Genomic DNA, 23,440 nt, shown 5'->3' on the forward strand with positions numbered 1-23,440 from the left:
GAAAGCGCACTGCTTTAGTTTGTGCTTGCATCATCCTAATTGGGGCGCTAACGTGCTCAACTGATGGCGCTGATTGTGCTTTCTCGCCCTCGTTATTTTTGTGCAGAGGTAAATGCGACGAAGCGCCAGAACTGTAGGCATCGTTCGTTTAGAAAAGACAGCTATCGTGTTACAGCTTGCGGCTAAGCCGCACGCTAAAGCCCCTTCTGGTACATTTCTCTTTCTTTCGGCTGACAATTGGTCGCCAGCTTTTCGTCACTGAGGCAGCAGTAGCCGCGGTTGTTAATAAACTGCCCCATCGCTGCCCTTCCTTTTATAGAGAAGCTCTATATGGCTACGTTTCCATATATCGTCTGCGTATAGGGGAATTTTTTTTGCCCCCCAGAAGCTATTTTTTTGTGTTTCCTTCCTCAGGGGCTCCTGGAGTTACGTTTTGGCCGGTGTTTTTCCCGTCCAGCTTGAAGGGCTTCCGGAGCGACGTTTTGGCCGGTTCTCACGCGCACATCGTGCACCGGTTGCCCCTTCATGCGTGCGCGGGTTGGGCGACGGGAGAGAAAGGAAGAGGGGCGCGCAGCCAGGCTTCACGCGCTCGGCGATGACATCCCCACTGTGCTGGTGGGAGATTTACACGTAAACGTCTTACGGCCCGGTGCGACATGTCTGCTGTCCTCCGTGGTCCGCTAGAATAAATCTCGAGTCCTTCCTAGTTTTTTTTTTTTTTAGCTAATTACCTAGGCAGTATTTTCTACCAGAACAGGCCCGGGCGCCGTGTTCACCAAAATTCTGGGAACACTTGTAGCGCATCACTTCCGTGGTGGAGACCACTCATGTTTTCCAGGTCCCGATCTCATCTTCCGTGGCCAAGGGTATTGGCACAACTATTCACCTTGTATTGCCTCTCCTCACTCAATGGCGATAGGGCCACCAAAAACTCTGGAAATACAGAGCAAGGCCTCTGGGTTTCAATGGAACGCTTGCGATCTTCGGAGCCGCCTTCCGGACTTCCGACGGTTCATACAGCAGCACCCCTTTCCAATCATCGCAATATCAGAGTCGCGGTTACGCGCAAACATCCGTCTCTCTGAATACACTGTTCTGCAGTGTAGCCAGTACAAGAGTTCTGCTCGCTACCAGGAACGACCTGACGTACAGTGCGCAGCACCCTTGTCTATAACACTTAGTTTAACTTCAACTAGTTAGCTCTCAAAACTGCGTACTCAAACTTGTCACAAAAAGTGTTGAGGTCAAAATATATGGTTAAGACTTCAGAATGACACAATAGTTTTCTTGAAATGTTTTTCGGCCGAGGCAAGATAAGGCCATAAGTACGAAACCTGTGTCATAGACAAGGGTGTTGCCCTCTGTACACAGATGAAACGAACGAGTATGTCACAGTGACTATTCAAAGTTCTGCGCAGCAATTACCCTTATCGCCGCGTACATTCGACCTGATGCTGCATTTAACGTGGATCGTCTCCAGGACGTCGTACGATACACACCGGAACTTATTTTAACGCGCACCCTCGCTCCTGGGGCAGCATTAAGATAAGTTAGCGGCGGTGCCTCTTTGACGCGGCTTGCTGTTACGGCTTGTTAATGCCGGTGAGACCGCGTTTAGAGGAGGCGCCGTGTCGAGCGCACTCGATGTTACCGTGGTCTCCCTCGTACTGTTGCCATATATCTACAAGATTTCACATAACTTAAAGAAAATAGGAAGTAGGGCGGGTGTGGACGTCGTGTTCTCTGCGCCTCACAAGTGAAGGTTATGCGCGCGCACCGGCCCACACTCAAAAAAGAACAAACAGTGCAACATCCAGCATCGGAATACGTATGTTAGATGTCTTGAAGGTGTTCCTCATCGCCTTCCTCTGAAATATGGAAAGTGTTACGTAGGTCAAACAGGACGCTGTTTTAATGTTCGGTAGCGTAAACATGCAAATGATGTACGCCGTGGCAATGAGGGACACTTGGCTGCCCACTGCAAAGGTTGTGAAGATGGTGCTCGTTGTCCGTTATTGGAAAACTGTGAAGTGCTTTTCAGGTCCAGAGACCGGCGCACCAGGGAAATAATGGAAGTAGTGAATATTCAGACAGCGCATGACAAGTGTATCAGTGTGCCATCTTTGCACCTTTCAGCCAAAGAAATTCAAGAACTTATTGGGGTTGCTGGCGTACGCGTTGTTGACGGGTGTGTATGAGTGTGCAAAAATTTTATCTTGCGTGACTTCACCTCTTTTTTTTTTTTGTTCCTTTATTTTCTTTTTTTTTAGTTTTATCTAGCTTGTTTATAAGCGAGTGTCTTTTTAAAATCAACTTCAGTTGTAGTAGGGCTTTTGTGTTGTTTTTTTAGTCCCTGTATATTTTTTGCTGAACTGTACATAATGGCATACCAGCTCAATGTCATTTAGGGCCCGCTGGTATGTCGACATCGAGTCACATGGAAGCGATCACCTGCCTACATATATCTTTCTGGATGATCTATGTGGAGGGCCATTGAACCGAGACACTCGTTGCCTGGATTGGTCAATATGCTCTGCTCTTATTGAGGGCCTCAATGGGAATTTTGAATTGTACAGCGACCTCATAGATGCCGTGACACGGGCGAGAGGCTCCTGTACGAAGATTTTCCGGCTACCCTCGAGGTTCTCTGTGGCCAATGCGGAGTAACAAAGGCTCCACGCGGTGCGCCGCAGAGCTGAAAAACGTGTTCGTAAAACACGAACATCTGAAGATATACGAGTCGCGAGACGCGCACGGTCGCACGTACAGCGACATATGAAGAAATTGGCTGAGCGGGAATGGCAGTCGTTCTGCTCAAAATTAGACTCGCGAAAACTTCTCAGGGGGATTTGGAGCTTAGTACGTAGCCTACGGGCACCGCCTACTGCGCTGCACCCGTCCTACTCTATTGCTGTGCGGCAGAACCGCCGTGACCTAGACGTCGCTGAAGATTTCTGCGCCAAACTCACCGCCTTCTCGGCTCCAGGCTTACCTGCCAGCATGATAGCTGTCTCCTTGCCCTCTGCGGATGTGACCGTCGCAGACAAGCCATTCACAATGGCAAAGCTACATGCGGCCTTGTCTTCCGTAAACAAGGCATTCTGCACCTGGTCCAGATGGCATAAGCTATGCAGCTTTGTCGCACCTTGGAGACAAAGCTAAGAGCTTCCTTCTCGGCACATACAACCACAGCTGAGAAACGGGCCGCCTCGAACGGGCTGGAAGCGCGGTCGCCATGTTCCTGTACTCAAACCCGGCAATATCCCTACGGAAATTGAGTTTTATAGGCCAATCGCACTCTTGAGCAGCATGGGGAAGCTGACAGAGAAAATAGTCCTTGTTCGCTAAGGCTGCGACTTGACAATCCGGAACGTGTATGCCCTACAGATGGCTGGCTTCAGACAGTCTCGCAGCAGCATCGACAACGTGTTTTCCCTTGTCAACGACACAGTGCAAAATCCTGTCGCATCGCTTAGCAGTGTTCATTGACATTATAGCAGCCTTTGATTGTGTTGCACATGAGGCGATAAGATCTGCAGTGGAATCTGTAGGCATCGGAGGTCGCGTGTATGCATGGGAATCCGATTACCTCTTCGACAGATCTGTCTTTATGTCCACGAAGGACGGCGAAACAGCCTCTCACAATCTCACGCGAGGTGTGCCACAGGGTGGTATTTTAAGCCACCCTATTTAATATCAGACTCATTGGAATTGAGAAGTGCGTGCCACACACTGTTGAAATTTATATCGCTCTATGCCGATTATACCTGCACCTGGAGTTCTGACCGCAACAGGCGTGTTTTACGAGCTCGCCTTCAAAATTCTATCAATTCAATAGCGGACTTTTTCTCAAGACGGTGCCTCGAAACCTCGACTAGGAAATGTGCGGCAATAGCCTTCACCAGGCGTGATGTCTCCCGCTATCATCTTTCAGCGGCAGGGGTCCCCATACCCTTTGTGGACTCACACCGATTCCTGGGCGTAACACTTGACAGGTCGATAACGTGGTCCACACACGTTCGTCTCCTGAAGGAGAAGTTAGGCTTCTTTGCTCAGGTGTTACGCGTGCTCACAAGCCGCTCAGGAGGATGCTCTAATGGGCCCCTCCACAGCACTCTGCGAAGGACTGCTCCGATACAGCCTCCCACCTTTTTCCAGGGCCAACACAAGGCTGTTAGAAAGTATGGAGGCCCGAGCTTTGCGGTTTTGTCTTGGCCTTCCGAAGACAACTTCTTCGCTTGGAACTTTCCGAAAGTCTATACGCTTCTTACCCAGTGTACTGGTCAGAGGAGCAGCTTCACACACATCTGCGGCTGGCGACTAGGGCTCCTGGACACCCGTTGAGTTGTAGCTCTGCCGTAAAGGTACAAGACACTCTACCACCCTTGGGTCAAAAGTACCCTGCGCCGATTCATCTCCCGCCCTATTTGTATTCCCCCTGGTGAATTGTCACCACAATACCGGGCGTCAGTCGTAAATCCAGGTTGCCGAATCCAGCCCTAAAGTGCTTTACTCCAGTGCCCATTTGGAATCGCTGCCCTTAACACAAGCATATTTACACCGATGCATCGGTGACGGCCACCTCATCTATAGTCGGAATCTGGGTTCCATCGGCGCGGACCACAATTGCTGCCAGGTTGAGCCACTAAACGCTCTATGCAGTACCACAGCCGCGGCAGTACATTCTGGGGTAAGAAGCTTCTGTGTGGGTGATCTTTACAGATTCACGCACGGCGTTTCAACAACTAGCATCATTTACGCGGGAACAACTGGACCACGAAATACACATTCTGCACACGCATGCTGCCAGCTTGCTTCACGACGAAGTGCTACAGTGGTTACCTGGACTTGTGGAATGCATGGGGATGTGGTGGCCGACGAAACAGCTTGCTCGGCCCGCAACCAATCCAGCGTCATCATCCTGATTCCTTCCTCTCGACGTGACGCCGCGACGTTTGCGTACTCTGTGTAGCGGCAGTTACAACTCTCAATATAAACGTAAGGATCAAAAAATTATCTGCCATTGCACAGAATTGATCCCGCGTGCACTTTCCGAATGTCATGCCGCCTGGGAAAGTGCGACGAAGCAGTTGTTCACCGTATTCGCCTCAACGTTGCTTCTACCAGCCACTACTTGCACAAGACGCGCCGAGTTGCCTCCCCTCACTGTCACGCTTGCTATGTTCGAGAGGACGTAGAACATGTACTGTGTGCGTGTCCCCGTTGTGGCACCCCGCGGGTAACCTTGAAGACAACTTTGGGACTGTGTGCCGATGCACACTGAAACTTTACGACGTCATCGGTCCGTGGCACTCAACTGCCGCGGCAACACGGAGTACAAGGGCCTTGGTGTAATTTCTTCGTGACTCTGGCCTAAACGAAACCCTGTGAACGTTTGCCTTAACTTTACTGCTGTGCGTGTGCTGTGTTCGTGTTCCTGCGTCTGTCAATTTCTGTGCGCTCATTTGCGTTTGTTAGTGTTTGTATGAGTTTTTGTGCCTTCGCTTCCTTTCATTTTCGCACCTTTCATGTTCATGTTCATGTGGAGTACCAAGCCAAGCTCCTCGCTGCCAGGCTGACTTCTCATCATCAATTTAGGCATTCCTCCTCCTCCTCCTCCTCCTGCTCTATCGTAAATCGCAAATAAACGTATTTTTTAACGGAGGTTCGCGCTGCATGAAACAAGACAAACGACAGAAAACGAACAGTCCTGTCCTGTTCGTTTTCTGTTGTGTGTCTTGTTTCTTGGAGAGCTAATCTCCGTTATGATGACCTTGAACCAACTAGCGCAGCAGCAAGTTTTATTAAACGTGTTCTGTTTCGCGCATTGGCCTGCACCTTCGCTGGTCATCTTTCTTCACAAAGTGGAAGTGCGCCGAATTTTTCTCTACTGGTAACTTTTAGTCCTTGCAATTACGTTCCCCTGCTTGACTTCACATTCAAACCACTAAATACTTCCTTTTGGTTCGTGTTTTACAATATGTGCCCCTACACTTTCCCTGTTCGGAACTATTCCTTCGGGAGATAAATTAATCGCGCAATATTTTAAACCCAGAATATGGCGTGCGCTTTTGTTCGTGCATACGCGCGTCACTGCATCGATCTAGGCCCTCGTAACCATCGCAATCACGACCGGCTCCCAGCGTTGGTGAGGATAGTACTACGAAACAGACCACGACTCCTCATCCTGCAAGAGACCGCGGCGGTCGCCCTTCACCTGGGGAGTGGAGCGAGGAGCGGGATCTGATACACGAACGGGGTACTTTGTCTTATCTGCACAGGCTACACTAGTGCAGCCAGTGTAACGCCACACCGAGCCCTCATTCAGTGTAACTTTAGTGTGTGAGCATGTGTAGACGTGTAGACGCGCACTCACTCACTCACTCACTCACTCACTCACTCACTCACTCACTCACTCACTCACTCACTCACTCACTCACTCACGCACACAGACAGACAGACAGACAGACAGACAGACAGACAGACAGACAGACAGACAAACAGACAGACAGACAGACAGACAGACAGACAGACGGACGGACGGACGGACGGACGGACGCACCCATAACCTCTCCTTCAACGGTTGATACAAATCAACATTGACTAGCACACAGGGAGCTTGGGCATATTTAGGGCGAACTATAAGTAGAAAACTGAGCCTAGCAGTATTCTTTCGATTAAACATGCGCATTTAACCGGTTGCTACCAAAGTAGGCTAAAAAAAGTGGCGCCGCAAAGAGGCGAGTATAAGTAGGAAACAAGGGACGTCAGCGCCGCCAGGGCAGGCGGGGCGTCGGCGGAAGAAAACCAAAGCGCGTCAGCGCCGCTGCGTGCGCACGAGTCGTTTGCACGTTGGCAAAACGATGATGATGAGTATTTTTAGAATAGAGGATCTTCACGTGTCGCGCGTAGAAGATATTTACTTCGTATTTTCCTGTCGCGCGTTCGACGGGAGCCCTAGAGCTCAATAGGCAAGAACGGCCCGAAAAGAAAGGTCGGCGAAGGCGATTCAACTATGAATGCTACGCACGACACGAAAATTCCCCGTTTTAAGTTTCAGCGGCAATTTTTTCTTGATCTCAGGCGTCGGCGCTTGGCTGAGTGTGGTTCGAGCTTTGAACGACGACCCCGAGGCCCACCTTCCAGCGACTTTAATTAGTCGAGCCTAATTAGTCCCACTCCACATTTGGCAAGCGACTCCGAACACTCCGGAGACAATAGAGTGGTCAGTACGGGGCCGCCGCTGCCGGGATTTCCTGTAACGTGACTGCCTATTGTCACCCGTTATGCAAGCCTCGGCGATTTCAACCACACATTGTCGCAAAAAAGTTCCCCGAAAATTGCGTGGCCCGGAATTTGTGGAAAACTTTGTGGAGCGGGCCAAACAGGAGAAACATCTCTTTGTTTCTTGTCCCTTGTGTGCGTATGTGTCTACACCTCAATGTTGCAGGCAAACTTCCTTTAAAGATAACGTTTTTTTTTTTTTAGCGTAACAACCGTGTGCGCTGCTTTTATTTTTGTGCTGCTTGCTCGTCGGTACACCCTGCACCAGTTGGCGGGGGAGGATGCTCAAAGAAGCCTTGCGCCCCCGTCTCACGAAGCAATAAAATGAGGATATATATATGCAATGCTGCTAATTCTAAAGGCACATACACAACACAGCTAGCTGTCGCGCTCGCTTTGCTCACAGAATAGAAACATGACAACCACAAACAGACCTACAGTAAAAGAAGCTATAAATGAATGTCCTATATAGCCACCTCGTATTCTACCCACTATTAATTCTATGCACGACCTCCTCAGCAACTTTATCCAGAATATGTGCTCTAAAACAATTAGTAGACGGACACCGCTACGGTGGCGGTCGCGGTGAACGCCGAGTGACGCTACCGGTATGGTCCCTGGAAATATGAGCCTGCAGATGCTAGGCGGCCAGAGGTTGCCAACACTCGAGGATGTCGCAGCGGGATCCGACGGATCACCGCCTCTCCGGAGACAGCCGCTGGTGCTTCGAGAAGTCTGGTGCGAGAGGATGGCACCGGCGTGAGGCAGGTGGGCATTCGTGAAATCGGCGCCGCTTGAGTTGAAGCGCCAGGAACCTGGATGCCGGCACGCTCTCGTCCATCTGACTCTTGTCCCGGCGGCAGTATCACGAACTTCTGGACACCCGGTCGCGTCCTCTCGTCCTACCGAGCGCTCTCCTCTGCGGTCACCTGCCACACTAAGCCGTCGCTCCTCGTCTCCTTCCTCGCCACCTCGCAGTTCACCGTAGGGCTTTGATTTTTGGATGAGAAGGCAAAACTTCATTTGATAGCAGGCATTGCATTAGCCTCATTATAGGTAACTATCGTGCTGTGCTGCTTGTCTTCGCCGGGCTACCAGCATAAGCCGGTCGTTGGGGTCTGGACTTGTCAGCAGTGCCTCTCATTAGTGATTCGTTAGTCTCGGGTGCTGTAGAGTCCTTGGTTGTTTCTTGCGCTTCAATACATATGTGGTGCAAAGCGCTAGTAACGCGCGCCAATACTTGCAGTCCTCTGGGCATGTGCTAGATACATCACATTTAGCAATGTGTTATGGAGGACCGTGGCCTTTTGCATTCTTCTCCAAATCACTGCTTCTTCCCTGGCGATGATCTTGTGGTGATTTGGGTTGTACTTTCGCTTTTCTGTAATTCTCTGTCAATTCCGTCAATCCTTGACAATTTTCCCTCTTTTTTATGTCCTGGGTGTCGTTTTGATTAGTCGCATTTCAAAAATAATTTATGGGTCGTGTAGCATTGTCTGACTATTCTTCTCATCCTTACTCCTCACTTTATTAGTTTTGTCATAGCGAGTTCCTGTGGCCGTCTTTCTCGTGGTACGAGCTCATAGCCACCTGTTGACCCCATGGCACCTTTGTTGTCGCTTTAATGTGCAGCAATCTGTGGCCCAGTAAGCTTAAAAGCCGCCTCCCAGCGTCCCTAGCCGCGAAACGGCTCCCGCAGTGTTCAGTGGTGCAAAGAGATTAAAAGTAAGGTATCTGAGTTGAAAATGAAAGAATATTGGGGACTGGACAGAACTAGACCCCAGAGCCTCTGCAGTGCGAGCTAAGCACGCATCCTGAGCCGGACCTATATATATGGAATGCACTGTGGCCTTGCACTTGGAGCAACTTGCACAGGACCTCAAGCATATTCATGTGAGATGAGAGCTCGATTGGGTTTGCCCTGGCTAGGTTCATCGGAGATTCTTCTGCGGATGGCGACCCAACATAGACATCGGACTCGCTGCAGCTGTTTGCTGCAGAATCAGTATCCGGAAATGCTTCCACAGAAGCTGAATGCCAACTGAGACCACGGACGAGATTCCTCATGCGCGCGCTTTCATGGTTACTTGAAATCACTCCACCCATACCTATATGAAGAACATGGCTACGGCTTAGCTCTGCTAACCTTGGATATGCAAAACAAAAGCTGGGCCTAGTGTGTTTGAGTCGTGGTTTCGCTTGGTGAACCTTTGATGTAGCTGTATTTCCGATCACGGCCCAAAGCCGTTCGGTACCGTGCAACGCTCACAGGAGCAGGCCTGGCCTCGCTTTCATTCACGACGAACGCGGCGCAAGACGAGTGACGTAGCCCGAGACGACCCAGCGACGCATGCGTGGGACTGTGCGGGGGTGGTCGGCTGCTGATCAGCTGATCGGCCTCAACCGCCGCGGCTGCCCCCGCTCATGCGTAAGAAGAACGATTGAAAACGGGGCCTTTTGCGCAGCGCCGAAAGCGGACCCGGCCAATCCCACGATGTGCTTCGAGAGGTGTGTCTCAGCTGGGGTATGTCTCCGGTCAAAAGGGGAACTTGCGCATCCGCGGCGAAACCGCTGGACGAAAGCTTTGTTTTATAAGTGTTATCTCTCTCTCTTTCAGACCTCGGCAAAATTTGCCACCGCCCACTCGTACTCGCTAAAAAAAATTATATTTTTCCTTAAGAGCTTTCGCGCTCACGCTCACCACTCGACCTGACTCGCACAGACGATAGAGCAAAGTTTTCGGGTTGAAATATCGTATTCAAAAGCCCTCGTGCAAGACAGTCCGCGAAGCGGTGCTGCTAAGAAAGGAGCAGCCTCCAAACGAAGCCACGCAAAGCAAGCCAGTGTCTCGACATCAGTGGCGAAGCGCCTGCGCGCCGCGCCGCTCACGGAGCACTTCACCTGACGCAAAGACGTTGCACTCGCGGGCCAACTTCGCCATATCCCGGCGTCACCGGTGTTATAACTAGCAGTTCGTGAGGTTTATAAGTTCCATATATTTGTATGGGTAGAATTTTGAGAGTTTATGAGGGCCATTTTCGACCGCAGTAACCGGTTTCGAATCGCAAGAAAACATAAGGGTTGTACGGCCGCTACAATAACTTCCCATCTGCTGACACTGCTTTCTGATGCTATATGTCAGGGTAATTCACAAACACAGTCACGGAACACGAAGCACAACAAGGTGCCAAAAAATCATGATATTTCCCTAATCCGCTTGCTGGAACTAGTTTGGGTATTATTAAATTCCCATGAGTGGATTATGCAGTTTCCATTCAAGGAAAAATGGTGGTTGAAATAGTAAGCTTACCGGCAATCTTGGTTCCATGGTGATCCATTCTTCAAGCCAGCCGGTGGCACGCAACTTCCGCAGGAAACTCCGTGTATCAACATCAGTGAACGCACAAGTACCAGAACGTGTCCCCTAAGTTGCTCCTCACCTGCAGTCTCCTCCATCACCACTATGACTGGCACAAAAACAGACCCTACGCGCACTATTGGCCCTGGCGTGCAAAAGTTTTGTTGTGGCCAACTTGGCCACCACCATATAATTTTCAAATGGTAAAACCAACCAGATGTCACCTTTCGAAGCTCCAGACAGGAGGGATGCTCTTTTCACCGCAGTTCAGAAGGCAGTGAATAGGGACAGAAACTGCGCAGCCACACCGACGGATATCAGTTGTCCTTTAGTCCCGGGAGTGATCTGAACCACGTCTCTGCCACGGCGGCACATATCCGCTCAACTCGCACACGCATCGAGGAACGTATGGGCAACAATTTAAGTGACGTTTCCACGCAGGCAACTACGCACAACGGCGCGAAATTTAAGCACGGGAACGAGGATTCTTCGAGCGTCCCAGAGGCTCTCAGCGGCAGCTGAAGCGTCGTCTGCTAGTGAAGGCAACTGGCGGGCGGCGCACAGCACCGGCGTCGGGCAGAAAACGCAACTGCACCACGTCACGGTATCGCCGGCGTTGTCGCAGTCAGCTCGCAACACGACCGGCTTTGCTAGCGAACGCCTGCATCTCAAAAGCATTGCAAGCATTGCAAGTCATTACATTTACCAACCACAGCAACCATCTTCTTGTCGGGACGGAGAGCAAATGGACTGCTATTGACCCGCGCTTGGGAAAACCCCGAATGCAGTGACGGAGGGCGACAGAACAACAACAACAAAAAAAAAACATCGCAGCGTGCCGATGAAAGCCGTCGTACACGATGGTTGCCGGTAGAGAAGCACCGCTAAACAGCTTCTGAGGCTGACGAATAATTGTAAATGAACCATGTTATTAGGGTTGCTGGTTAACCTGCTGCAGTAGCTCGGTTGCTAAGGCGTTGCGCATGTGCTGCTGATACCAAGGACGCCGATTTGATGCCGGCCGCTGCGGCTGTTTTTTGATGGCGGCAAAAAACGAGAACCATGTGTTGATATTCGGCGAAATCTCGCTTTGCCGCAAAGCGTATTCTTCTGAACAATCCTGCTGACGGACCACAAGAAGATATACACCTACGCTGTGAAGAAGTGACTTCATTGCCAACAATTCCTCAAATAAAAATTGCGATAACGAATCGTTGAATAACGCAAACAATCATTTAGAACACAGTACAATATCTACGGAACGTAAGGAACATAATAACACGTTTTTATTTGGTTATGTTTACACAGAATTTCGATGCGGGGAAATATCAACACACGGTCAGTTGGGCACCCGAACTGCAGGGCGATGTTGGTACAAAAAAATTCCCCCGCACCTCCCCGAAGGGAATCGTGCAGAAATGCGAATGCATTGGGTGCACCGATGAGTGTGTTGCGAGTAATGGCGTAATTAATGACGAGAGTGTGAACGTAATCATTTATTCATCAGCACCTGTTTGTGTTATCGTTGTACCTGACGGCCACAATCACTGCCTTGTGATCGCTAAAGTGCACGGTCAAAGGGTCTTTGAGAAGCATACGCGCGTCACAGTTTCGCGTAAAGACCAGATCAATGCAACTCCCGTGAATGGTAGTGGGGCACGTGTCGAAGCCGGCAGAGAGACAATGCATAGAATGCCTGGTCTGCATGTACTCGACCAGCCACTCGCCACTCTTCTTGCGCACGTCAACGTTGAAGTCGCCAACCAAGACTATGGGGTCAGAGGGTTTGGAGCGCACGCGCACACTTTCCATAGCCGCGTCCAGCTGCGCGGCAACGGCGTCTCGAGCGAGGTTGGGCGCGAGGTACACGGTCACCACAAAGACTCCGTCTCCGGTGTAGGCAAGGGTGTACAAGTCCTTGTACGGAGACGTGTCTCGAACGGGAGACGTGGCAACGGCGTGCGATATACGTTAGACACGAGACTAACACCGCAGTACTCGCCGTCCTTGCCGCTTCGAGCAAACTAGTACAGCTCGCTTCAAACGCATGCGTTCGGCATTGAGCACGGAGAGATAACACCTGCGGGCGCACGCCGACGGAGCACGACAACCCCCGACTAAGAAATTCATTCGCATTTACGACGACGACGACGACGAAGGCAGAACTACGAGGCGCGCGCTAACGTGCGCTCGCGCTGGAGGAATGCAGGCGCACGCCGCTCGATGGACGCAAGACAACCCCCGACTAATAAATGCATTCGCATTTAAAAGGGATTCTGGTGTGCCAGGGATTGACCGAAAAAATAAACCAACAAAGTGAACAGTTGAAATCAATTACAGGTTTGTCGATGCTCCTATTATCGTTTTTATTACGCATAATAATAAACGAACTCAATTTCTTTGAAACAATTTCTCGTGCAATTATGTTTGAGAATGGTTCGTTGATCCCGTTGTACTGACTTATTTTTCTTCGATATTTCCAAGAGCAATTTTTTAAAGAGTGTGCCTTTGCTTCTATTCTGGTTATTTTACGCATACTTGACATTGCACATATTTTTGAAACGCTTTCTCCTCTTGGCTGCCATACCATGCATACGCCATGGATTATATGCGGATGACATCACCATATACGCCACTCATGGGTCAGTGGGGGGGGCATGGACAGCAACCTACAATAGGCGGCCGACATTGTCAGTCAATACGCACGACGGTGTGGCCTAGCGTGTGCGCCGCGAAAATCCGAGCTGCTGATCGTCTCACCACTTAAGACACTCCCTTCTGGGTCGCAAACCATCTGCCTACAAGTGGATGGTCAACTCAGTAAGTGAGAATCTTGGGCATGCTTCTACAAGCGGGTCGCTCAACACCAAACTACTAGCGAGGCTCAAGCACACCACGGAGCAAAGGCTCCCACATGATCCGCAGGGTTAGTACAAAAACGAGAGGCATGCGAGAGGCGGAAAGGCTTCGACGCTAGTCGAAGCCTTTGCCATCTGTAGAGTTATCTACGCCCTCACATACGCTGTGCTCTCGAAGGCTGAAAAGCACAAGGTAGAAGCTATCATACGCAAGGCATACAAGCTGGCATTGGGACTGCATGTCATCACCTGGTCACAGAAACTCCTACACTTTGGAGTTATAATACCTTGGTTGATTGAGTTCCTCGAAGCTCATCATATGAACCAATCATTTCGTCTCAGCTCCACCTCCACCGGCAGAACAATTCTGAACCAACTGCGCCTGCGCTCACCGCTTCAACACCCCCAGGCCGATGCGACTCAGCTCATAAGATTAGCCAATTCATTGATGTGGCCCCAATGCCCCGGAACATTCATCCGACACACACCACCAGGATCGCAGAGACGACAGAGCGAAAGCTGTCTTCAAACGGTACCGCCACAACTCCACCACGGTATACACAGACGCAGTCTCCCGATATCTGACACACCGGGCTAGTCGGAGTTCCGCGAGCAGTGGCATGTCTGTCCCCATATCTTTTTTAAAGTAATAACGCAGTACTACCGTCTGGAGTGAACCATATACACCCCTCCACACAAAAACCTCACAAAAGAACAAGAACGCCACCTTCGAGGCATTCAAACCAACGCATTTCACCACCCAACTGGAGTCCACATTCTCGCCCCCACCCTGTACTCCTCGCAATGCCACCTCTGCGAGGCTCCGTGTACTGTTGCGACAGGGAGGGCCGACCCGAGCCGATCTCCGTCGCCTCCGACATACGTGTGGTAGCGTGTTGTGAAGCGAGCGGCCAGTCGCTGTTGCAGCCGTGAAGTCCGGAAGCCGTAGGCTAACGTAACTGTTTACTTCATAGCGAGAGGTGAGCCGAAGCCAAAGAACAACGCCCCGACGGGCGAGGCAACAATACATGACTCGAGCAGAGTGACAGCAATGATTCACTGCTCAAACAGGAATGGGTTATAGCGCTTGAGCGGGGTCTATTTATACCCAAGGCGCTAACGGTCGAAACAGCGTTCCCTCTATTTTGTGCACACGCCACGAACGTCACAGACACACACAACACTCTTTCCAGAGTTCGTGAGCAGTCGGTAGTAGCGGCGCACGCTGAGTCCGAGAGAGGGGAGAGAGGAGGACTCCGCTGCGATCGCGGGGCCTCTGTGTCCTTGGGTCGCGTCTCGACGTGAAAGTATGAATCACCGACACGGTGGGACTTGTCTGAAAGGCGCACGCAGTGGCTTCGCCGCACAGCCGAGGAGTGATGAGATGAATCCCAGCGACGGGCTCAGCCGTAACAGTGCCCTCTACCGTATTATGTGGGGCTGTGATAAGAACCCCAACCTAACTTCCCCCCCCCTCTGCCCTTCCCCTTCCCTGAGCACTGTAGAGAGCACTGTTCAGCTCGGCCCTGACGATCAGCTCTGGCTGCTGAAGAGAGCCCAGGAAGCCGGATGGTCTCAAGGGGTCCTGGAATAAGGACTCTGACCCAAGGCTCACTTCTTCATAAGGACATTTATTTTTCCTTGTTCTCCAGTACATATTTATAAAGGATGATTCCTCGATACTCTTTATTTGCTTTTATCCCAGATCTGCACCAAACATTCTTTCAAGTATTTTTCTGAGTAGCGGCGTTCTTTTTTACAAATTTAGAGAATCTGAGCTTCTCTGATATCAATGAGCGGTGATCAGTGCCAGCCAGTACACCACTTACGAGCTTCACTCACCACTCAGTAGTAGTAGTAGTAGTGTGTGTGTGTGTGTGTGTGTGTGTGTGTGTGTGTGTGTGTGTGTGTGTGTGTGTGTGTGTGTGTGTGTGTGTGTGTGTGTGTGTGTGTGTGTGTGCGTGCGTGCGTGCGTGCGTGCATGGAGGCGACACAGCTGTGCGGTGTGCTTGCGCTCTTCGGACTCTTTTGTTTTTTGAAGTATACGTTGGGACTGCGGCATCAATAAACAAAACAGGCTGCGCATCGGCAGCATGCCGCGGGAGCACGGCAGCACGCATATGAGTCCTTCTTGGCGCCCACCCTATATTGATGGCTGTCGTCCTTTCAAAGACAGCGATCGAACGCCGGGAGAGGAAGGCACGCGCTGTAACGCAGCTTCCCCAGCGCACAGCCTTTATCTCCGTGCCTGTCATCGTTCGTCCTAATTCGCCTCGTCTATCCGGGTCGCGTGTAATAACACCGCCCGTGCTTCGGGATCAGGGAAACAAGGGAGCCACGCGTGATCCCGCAGACCACCAACGCTTGAAGTGCGTCTGTAAACGCCGTCCATACGTGAGAAGACCTCCGCAAGGTGCTCAATTTTCCCACTGCCTGTAAAACGTTTTATAATAATGCGTGGCGTCTTTAGATAATGCACCATTCATTTGGTAGTCGAATACTGCTGTTTTCAGCAGATGAGAGAACTTCAAACTACAGCTCTAAAATTCGCCGTGCCTTTTCCGGGTAACCCTCGCAGAAATCTCTGCGAATATTGAAGTTGTTCAGCACAGATTTGAGCACGGTCGCTCGTGTGCAACACTATACTCGGTGAAAACTTAAGAGCGGCATATAGACTTAATAAATGTTTTTCACCACCACCACCACCGGAAGTTGCCGCTGTGCCTTATCACCGTAGCCGGATGTTTCTCCGCGCGGCGCAAGTAGGGCGTTACTGGGAATATTTTGAACATGGCGTGAGCCGTTTCCGTGATTTTTTGGACTTAATATGCTTATAAACGACTCCAGTGACGACAAACGAACTGTGTGAGACAAGGCAGACGATATCACGCATTTATAGCAAACCCCTCTCAAAACGCGCGCGCACTGACGTCACAGGTCCGGCGCTTTGGCGGAGTGATACACTACATGATGTGGTGCCGTTCTTGAGTTGTAACCGAGTATAGTCAGAATCTAAACGCCCGTCTGTTCCGCTCTGCCACCTGGGGACGAATTCTCTAAAAAACGGGCGTCGCTTTGAAACGACGGGGTAGCGCCATGCAAATGCATGTGTTCTGGGGTTGGGGCCGTCGCATTGGGGTTCCCTGCAGGTAGAGTGAGCCGCAGAAAAGCGCTGTGGCAAGGGCGCAAAGCGACAAGTGAAACGACGGGTGGGGGGGGGAGTGGGTGTCGCTTTGCGCCCTTGCCACAGCGCTTTTCTGCGGCTCATCATACCTCAGAGAACCCCAAAGCGACGCCCCGTCGTTTTAGAGAATTCGGCCCCTGCTTATCTGACTCGGCCGTCTAGGCAGAGCTCAAGACTTCACGCATCCGACCGGCAGACGCCGCCCGTCGTTTGAATACCGCATTAGTGACGAGGTCGGGAAGGGAGGGGGGGAAGGGGGGGTGCGCACCGAAATAGTAGGAACTCGATTCCCTTCCCAATTGTTATCTCAGGTTTGCGTGCTTTATTTTTGCCGGAGACGGCGTTTACAAGGACGAACCAACTGGACAACGTCTTCGGTAAGCGTCCCTGCACGCTTGTTAGGGTTGCCTTCTAAAAATGTTCGCCCGGCCTTGTACACCGTCGTGTTTGTAAAAATAGAGCTTGTAAGCCTACGATGCCGTGCGTCTCTACTCTCGGCAATATTTTGTGATGGTAATGTTGGTGTTTTGCAGTGTCGGCCCTTCTTGTCGCTACATACCGTGCACCGCGTATACGCACACCCTCATAAAAATTTTTACCAACATTGAGTTCAATGTTTGTTGACAAAAGTCGACAAAAGCTACCAACATTGAGTAGACTGTCTACTTACTGTCTATAGACTTCCTAGCAACAGCCTACCAACTTTTTGTCAACCATTGGCCACCGTGTTTGAACTGAAACGTTTCTGTAGACTTTCTACAGAAAGTTTTTTGTAGACTTTATACTCAATCGCTGTTGCTAACCGAAGCGTTTCTGACAGGATATTCGAAACGTGATGCAGTGAGAAAAGCCGGCCATTCCTAGACCGTGGTGTCAATACAGCTTAATAGAACGTCGTCATTATTGCCCTTTAAAAGATCGTTTAGTGGGAGCAAAAATGAAAGAAAAAGAAAGCAGAAACAGATTAGGCCTCGGGAACCTCGTCTGCGAGGGTTCACATTTTGCGGAGCCACACATCCACACGCGCACTTTCTGAAACACAACACAACAAACAACACAACCCCAGCTCACAAACGTACTACATCCGAAAAACCACATGCGCTTGCAAGCAGGACACCGACACCGCACAAATTCTAGCAGTGCACTTCATGTATATATACCCGCCAGCCGCGGGATGCCGATGCCGCGGTGAGGCGCGCCTCTCATTGCATGTTTACAAAACTACGCGTTATTATTTCCAAAATATAATACCGCGAAACACTGGAACGTAAGCAATTGCACATATCTTCATGTTTACTTTATTGTTGCAAGCTGTAACTAAACAAAACGGAAATCTGGAATGGGTTGCGCGCCGCGTTTAGGCTGCCTCCGGTGATTGACGCGTTTCTCCCGGAGGTACGCAAAGAGGGAGGGGCGCCGCTGGCGGTTGGCCGAGAGCGACCAAAACATCTGCGCCGGCCGTATTAGGTGGGCATAGCAGGCGATTTTAGATTATCGCCGTTGTTGGAGACACGTCCAGTAGTCTGTCGCGAAATATTTACTGGCATAATTCGTTCCTTTCAACAATGCATGGCACTTAGCTTGCGCAAATCAAAACACAGTGACGAGCGGTTGCGCGTGGTTGATGCCGCTGGCTGGCGCTTGTTCGGAACCGCTGAATAGTCATGTTGATCACCGCGAAGAGTGAAAGCGAGCGGGTCGTGAAGTACCAACCCGTGCGGCTGAGGGACGAACTGGTTGTTCCGAGGGAGAAACTGCGCGGCTCGAGGTACGAACAGTGAAAGTTGCTCCCTTTTGCTACTTTTTTTTTCTCGGGCTGCACAAGTGTGAAGATACATGCAGAGAGAGAGGGAGAGAGAAAGATACGTGTGTGTGTGTGTGTGTGTGTGTGTGTGTGTGTGTGTGTGTGTGTGTGTGTGTGTGTGTGTGAGAGAGAGAGTATGTGTGTCTGTGTGCGTACGTGCGTGCGTGCAGGCGCTCGGGCGCGCGTGTGTTTGTGTGTGTGTGTGTGTGTGTGTGTGTGTGGGTGTGTGTGTGTGTGTGTGTGTGTGTGTGTGTGTGTGTGTGTGTGTGTGTGTGTGTGTGTGTGTTTAAAACCTGATTCAAACAAAGTAACGTAATTTGGTTAAAGTCAAGTAAATAGTTTGTCCCCAAATATTGTGAACCTGTCCTGGTATTTAGCAAAAACCAATATGAATTAATTGAAATCGGACTCCAGGACGAAGGAAAAAGATGTTTGCGTTAAATTCAACTTGAGACAAAGCGTGTCAAAACACTTTTAGTGGTCATCCTACAGAAGCTCGTCAACAGACAAATGTCAACAAAAATGAGGTAGACTTTCTATATACAACCGTCAACAGACAAATATCAACGTGAATTAAGTAGACCTTCTACATACAACAGTCAACAGACGGGTGTCAACATACATTCAGTAGACTTTTTACAGACGACTGTCAATAGAATGTAAGAGTATGTAGGATAGCAATAAAGTTGGTAGGATGTCAACAGAACGTCTACAGAATGTAAAAAAGCATTTTTGTAAGGGCAGCAATGGACAAATAAAAAGCGAATGAAGGAATATAAACAAGAACGCACTATTGCGCAATTCTTTACAATATAAGTAAAAAATATGGCACAAATGTTTACATTAATAAAATCCAGCGGTAGCGATATTCCGAGCAAGCCAGTATTTGACACCTACTTTCCATAATATTGTATTTCGTGGGAACCGGCTTGTATACATGTTTCGGCATTAGATTTGCTCATGACTTAACAGTCATTAGGTACAAAATAACAAGCGCATGTCAGGCATTGGCGTTTTAGACAGTTTCCATATCCCAAACCGGCACCCCTGAACTCGCAGGAAAACCACACAGTCGCAAAACCACACTCAAGGACAAGCAAGCTGTTGGAGAAATGAGTCCAACACCACAAAAAAGAAAGACTAACTGTATTTCGCATTAGACTGAAGCTGAATGCTAGAAAGTACATGGCGTACGCTGATCGTTTTCTTCCTTCCCTACTTTCTTTTCTGTAGCTGCCCCGCGTCATGTCCGCTTCTTCACTCCGGTTATTAGGGGCGAAGCACCTTAAGGCTGAGGCAATTGTCCGCCCGGCGTCTGTGCTCACGGCACAGCACCGTGTAAATCGAAACATCTGTGAACACAAGGTTCACAAAATGTTAACAAGAACAAAATAAAAGGTTCCCAAAAGGTTAGAGAGAGAGAAAGAGGGAGGGAGATTGTGCTCCTGCAGAGCCGTGCTGCGCATGCGCGATCAGCATTGGATTGGATTGAATTTGGATTGGATTTGGATTGATTGGATTGGATCTAAATGGGTTGGATTGGATTAGATTGGATAAGATTGGATTGGATTGGATTGGATTGGATTGGAAATCGCTTTAGTAGCAGTAAGCACTCTCACGGGTGATTTACGGTAAGAACTATCCCCACTGCTTCGCCCGCTCGTCATGATTCACTTCGTGGACAGAGAGAGAGAGGAAAATGCGTGAATTTTTTTAGCTGCGTGTGACACAATAAAATGCGACACACGCGTTTCTTGCGCTTTCGGTCTTTCAATATGACGTGATGTTTATATTTGCGTAAGAAAATCAACTCTTCTTGGAGTGTATAAATCGGTTCGTGACGTTGAGAGCACGCCAGAATCCCGTCTGGGCGGGAGAGTACATTCGCAACAAAAAAGAGAAGCCGACCAGTCTAAACAAAAGCGTTCTTGACATTTCTATGCAATAAATAGGTTTACAGCAACCCCAGTAGCCCAATGAGTGACCGCAATACATCCCATTGCGTTTTAACATTGTGTGTAAGGAAACAAACATTTTTTAGTGAACCCTGCTCTCTCGTTCAATGTTTGCGCGGTGAAGTTTTCTGTCGCAAATTATCAGGCTGTTTCTATTTGTGCGGTCACGCGCTTACGCACAAACTTGTGCCGCTCACAGTGACGTCGCGTTAGCGGCACACAGGAAGAATGAACTACATGACGGGGATTTTTTTTTTTTTTTTGCGGTTTTAAAACACGCACTATTTTGTAGCGTGTTTGTTTGATTGTCGTCAGTCAAGAATATTACAGAACGCAGTTCACCGTTTCTTTCAGTTGAAAGCCTATTGTTTTCGCCTTCGATATACTGTTTTCCCTCCGAGCAACCGTTAGGATTTCGGTCTCCAACGTTTCCGACGTCTAAGGAAATCAATGAAAACCTCAGAGTACATTGCCGTGCTTCGAAATTTCTCCCGCCTCCAGCTCACTTGTTCTTGCAGTAAGGGCAGTGATCTGCTTGCCTACATTTTCTGTGAATTTCGTGAGCAAGGCTTCGAACTTCCCTGTGAGTGTATCGGCGAGAGTTTCGTTCAAATGGCTTAACTTCTCTTCTAGTTGTCCCATCGTTACGAATGAGGGGGACCCTGCCTTTTTGGGTGGCCGCATAGGGGTCACGGTCGCATCCTGTGCCTTACGTTTAACAGACGGGGATTCAACTTCTATATCGTCGTTAATGGTGTTTTTGGAAGGGACGGTCTGCGCAAAGACTGAGTCCTGTTAGGAGCTGCGCTGCTGTGAGGTCGCCGTGTCCACGCGTGGACTTTTGAGCTTAGTAATTTCTGCCTTCAGAGCCTTGTTTTCCGCAATTACTATTTCTAGCGTTTGCTTTATTTTATTAATTTCTGCCTGATGGACTTCCTGATTCGAAAGGGGTGGAGAGTCTTTCCTGCCAAACGCGAGTGGAGCAGTGTGCGAGACCACGTCAGCCCAGCTCACCTTGTTGTTTTGTTTGCTGCCTCCGGAGGTTCGATGCTCAGTGAGCCGGGGAGGCGATCTCGAGCGATGTTGGCTCCCACGTGAAGCTGACCGCGATTGGGGCCGACCCTTGTAACCCGTAGAAGTCTCCGCTTTGGCCTCGTGCTGTTGCTGTTTCTTGCTCTTGTGGTTCCGGTTGCTGCTGGTGCCTCTCCTTTGCCCCTCGTTTGTGGCTTAATTCAAACATGCAGGAACCAACACTTCGCGACACTCTGCGCGCGTCCCAATAAACGAAGTAAAATGAGAAATGGTGACGTACCGAGAGCATAACGGAGAGTTATCAGATAAACGCTGCTCGGGTGCTTTCTCGTCAACCTCACAAATCTCAGAAACCGTAGATGTCACATTGCGCAAACTAAGTCAATAGACGGCTATTTCGAATAGGCTCTTACGTTCCTGTAGGTGACAGAAGAAACGGCGCAATTTTAAGTGCATTTTGTGAGTGGCATTTGTTCTGTCAGCAATTATGTCCCTGTTCACCGCTCTCCCTGCCCACAATTCGCTCGTCGTACAAGACCATTGCTGATAGCACACTTGTGTTCACAACTGCCACTGACAGTCGCAGTACGCAACATCGTTCAGTCCTTTATGCAGGCCTTTCCTTTCTTAGATCTCAAGTTGCCGCTTATACACGAAGTGCTGTCAAGAAACAGGCAGGCCCGTTTGCCGTGACCTGTGACTGCTAATCAATCATGCGTAAAAGCTTGGACGAAACGTTTTATACTCCTTCTGCAGCCTCGATCTGTTTCACGGTGTTCGTCGCGAACACCGTCAATTGACATCCGGGAGCGTTGCCCGCACCAACCTGTTCGGAGCTTCTGTTAGCAGGCGCGCGAAATTTGAGCTGACTATCTACAGAAGGAACTGTGCTTGCAAATAGCACTGATTTCCGATCGTCTTGCACTAGATGCAGGTCCAAATTTCTGCGCCTGCAATCGGAGCTTTCGGTTCGGGCGTCTTGGCTTTCGTTACACCTCCAGTGTAAAGCGTTACGGGCGTTTGCACTCGGCAATGCTTGAGGAAGCATTTACAGGCATTTATTTATAGTATAGAATGGGTTGTAGCGCTGTTGTATCATATCAGGCTAGAACGGGCCGCACGCGAAACACCTCGTTAAAAACGGTTTCGCTAGATTTCCGAGCAATCGTTCCTCGCGAAAGCTCCAGAGCGAAGTGATGTATTATTCCACACTACAACAATTATGTTCGTAACAAAGCTGCTTTGGAACCCAAGCTTTTTCGTTACCGTTATCGGTTAAACCAATTGGTTCGAGTTCATAGTTGAGGAATTATCGCATCCATTTATGCTTCTACGTTTCTTACTCCTCTGAATGGGGTAAAAAATAAGTACAAAACATTGTTGATGTTAAAATTTTCTTCGCGAATCTAACATTTACCCTTTTTTTCTCGCACTCTCCTTTGCGCAGTCTCAAGAGCAGCACATAGCATAGCGGAGTGCCTGACTCACAACCAGGGGCCCGCAGTCCTTTGGCCGCCAACACAGCACAAGGGCGTCCAGGACGACGGGAACAGAAGCGAGCGGTGAGTGTGCACCTCGCTACCCGCTGCCACGTCGCCGCCGTCAAGCTCTGCGAGTCGCTGCCGTTCCGACACGTCGAGTGCGAGCGAGAGTGTTGCAGACGAATACCTCCCTTCCCACGGACAAATTTCTGCAATGCACAAATGCATTGCTAAGGGGGGGAGGGGGTTCGCTTTCCCAGGGAGTCTGATAACGAAGCATGACGGCCCTTGAGCCTTTTATTCAGTGCCTCCAAAAACCCCGTGTATGCCTATGAAACGTTGCAAATCGAGCTTCTTTAAAGTCGCATTCACTGTTGTACAAGAATACATTGTTGGGACAATACAAGAAGATGAATGAATCAATTTATTGTCAAGAAAAAGGAAAGGAAAGACCACCAGCAGGCGTAAATTGTCACACCTAGGG

At 49.7% G+C, this 23,440-nt stretch overlaps 1 protein-coding gene across 2 annotated transcripts in view; it reads left to right on the forward strand.

Annotated features, from left to right (window-relative positions):
• LOC144153913 (uncharacterized) overlaps positions 1–23,440 on the forward strand; it is a 444,120-nt gene that overhangs the window by 240,610 nt on the left and 180,070 nt on the right. The window contains exon 2 of one of the 2 annotated variants that reach the window (XM_077685672.1): positions 22,923–23,037. The exons of the other annotated variant lie outside the window; for it this stretch is intronic. The gene's annotated coding sequence lies outside the window, so the exon portion shown is untranslated. The remainder of the gene's footprint in view (positions 1–22,922; positions 23,038–23,440) is intronic. 2 annotated transcript variants of the gene reach the window in all.

This window comes from Haemaphysalis longicornis, unplaced genomic scaffold (assembly GCF_048455015.1).
Source record: "Haemaphysalis longicornis isolate Haplotype H1 unplaced genomic scaffold, Haemaphysalis longicornis Haplotype H1 scaffold_9, whole genome shotgun sequence".
Taxonomy (NCBI): Eukaryota; Metazoa; Arthropoda; class Arachnida; order Ixodida; family Ixodidae; genus Haemaphysalis; species Haemaphysalis longicornis.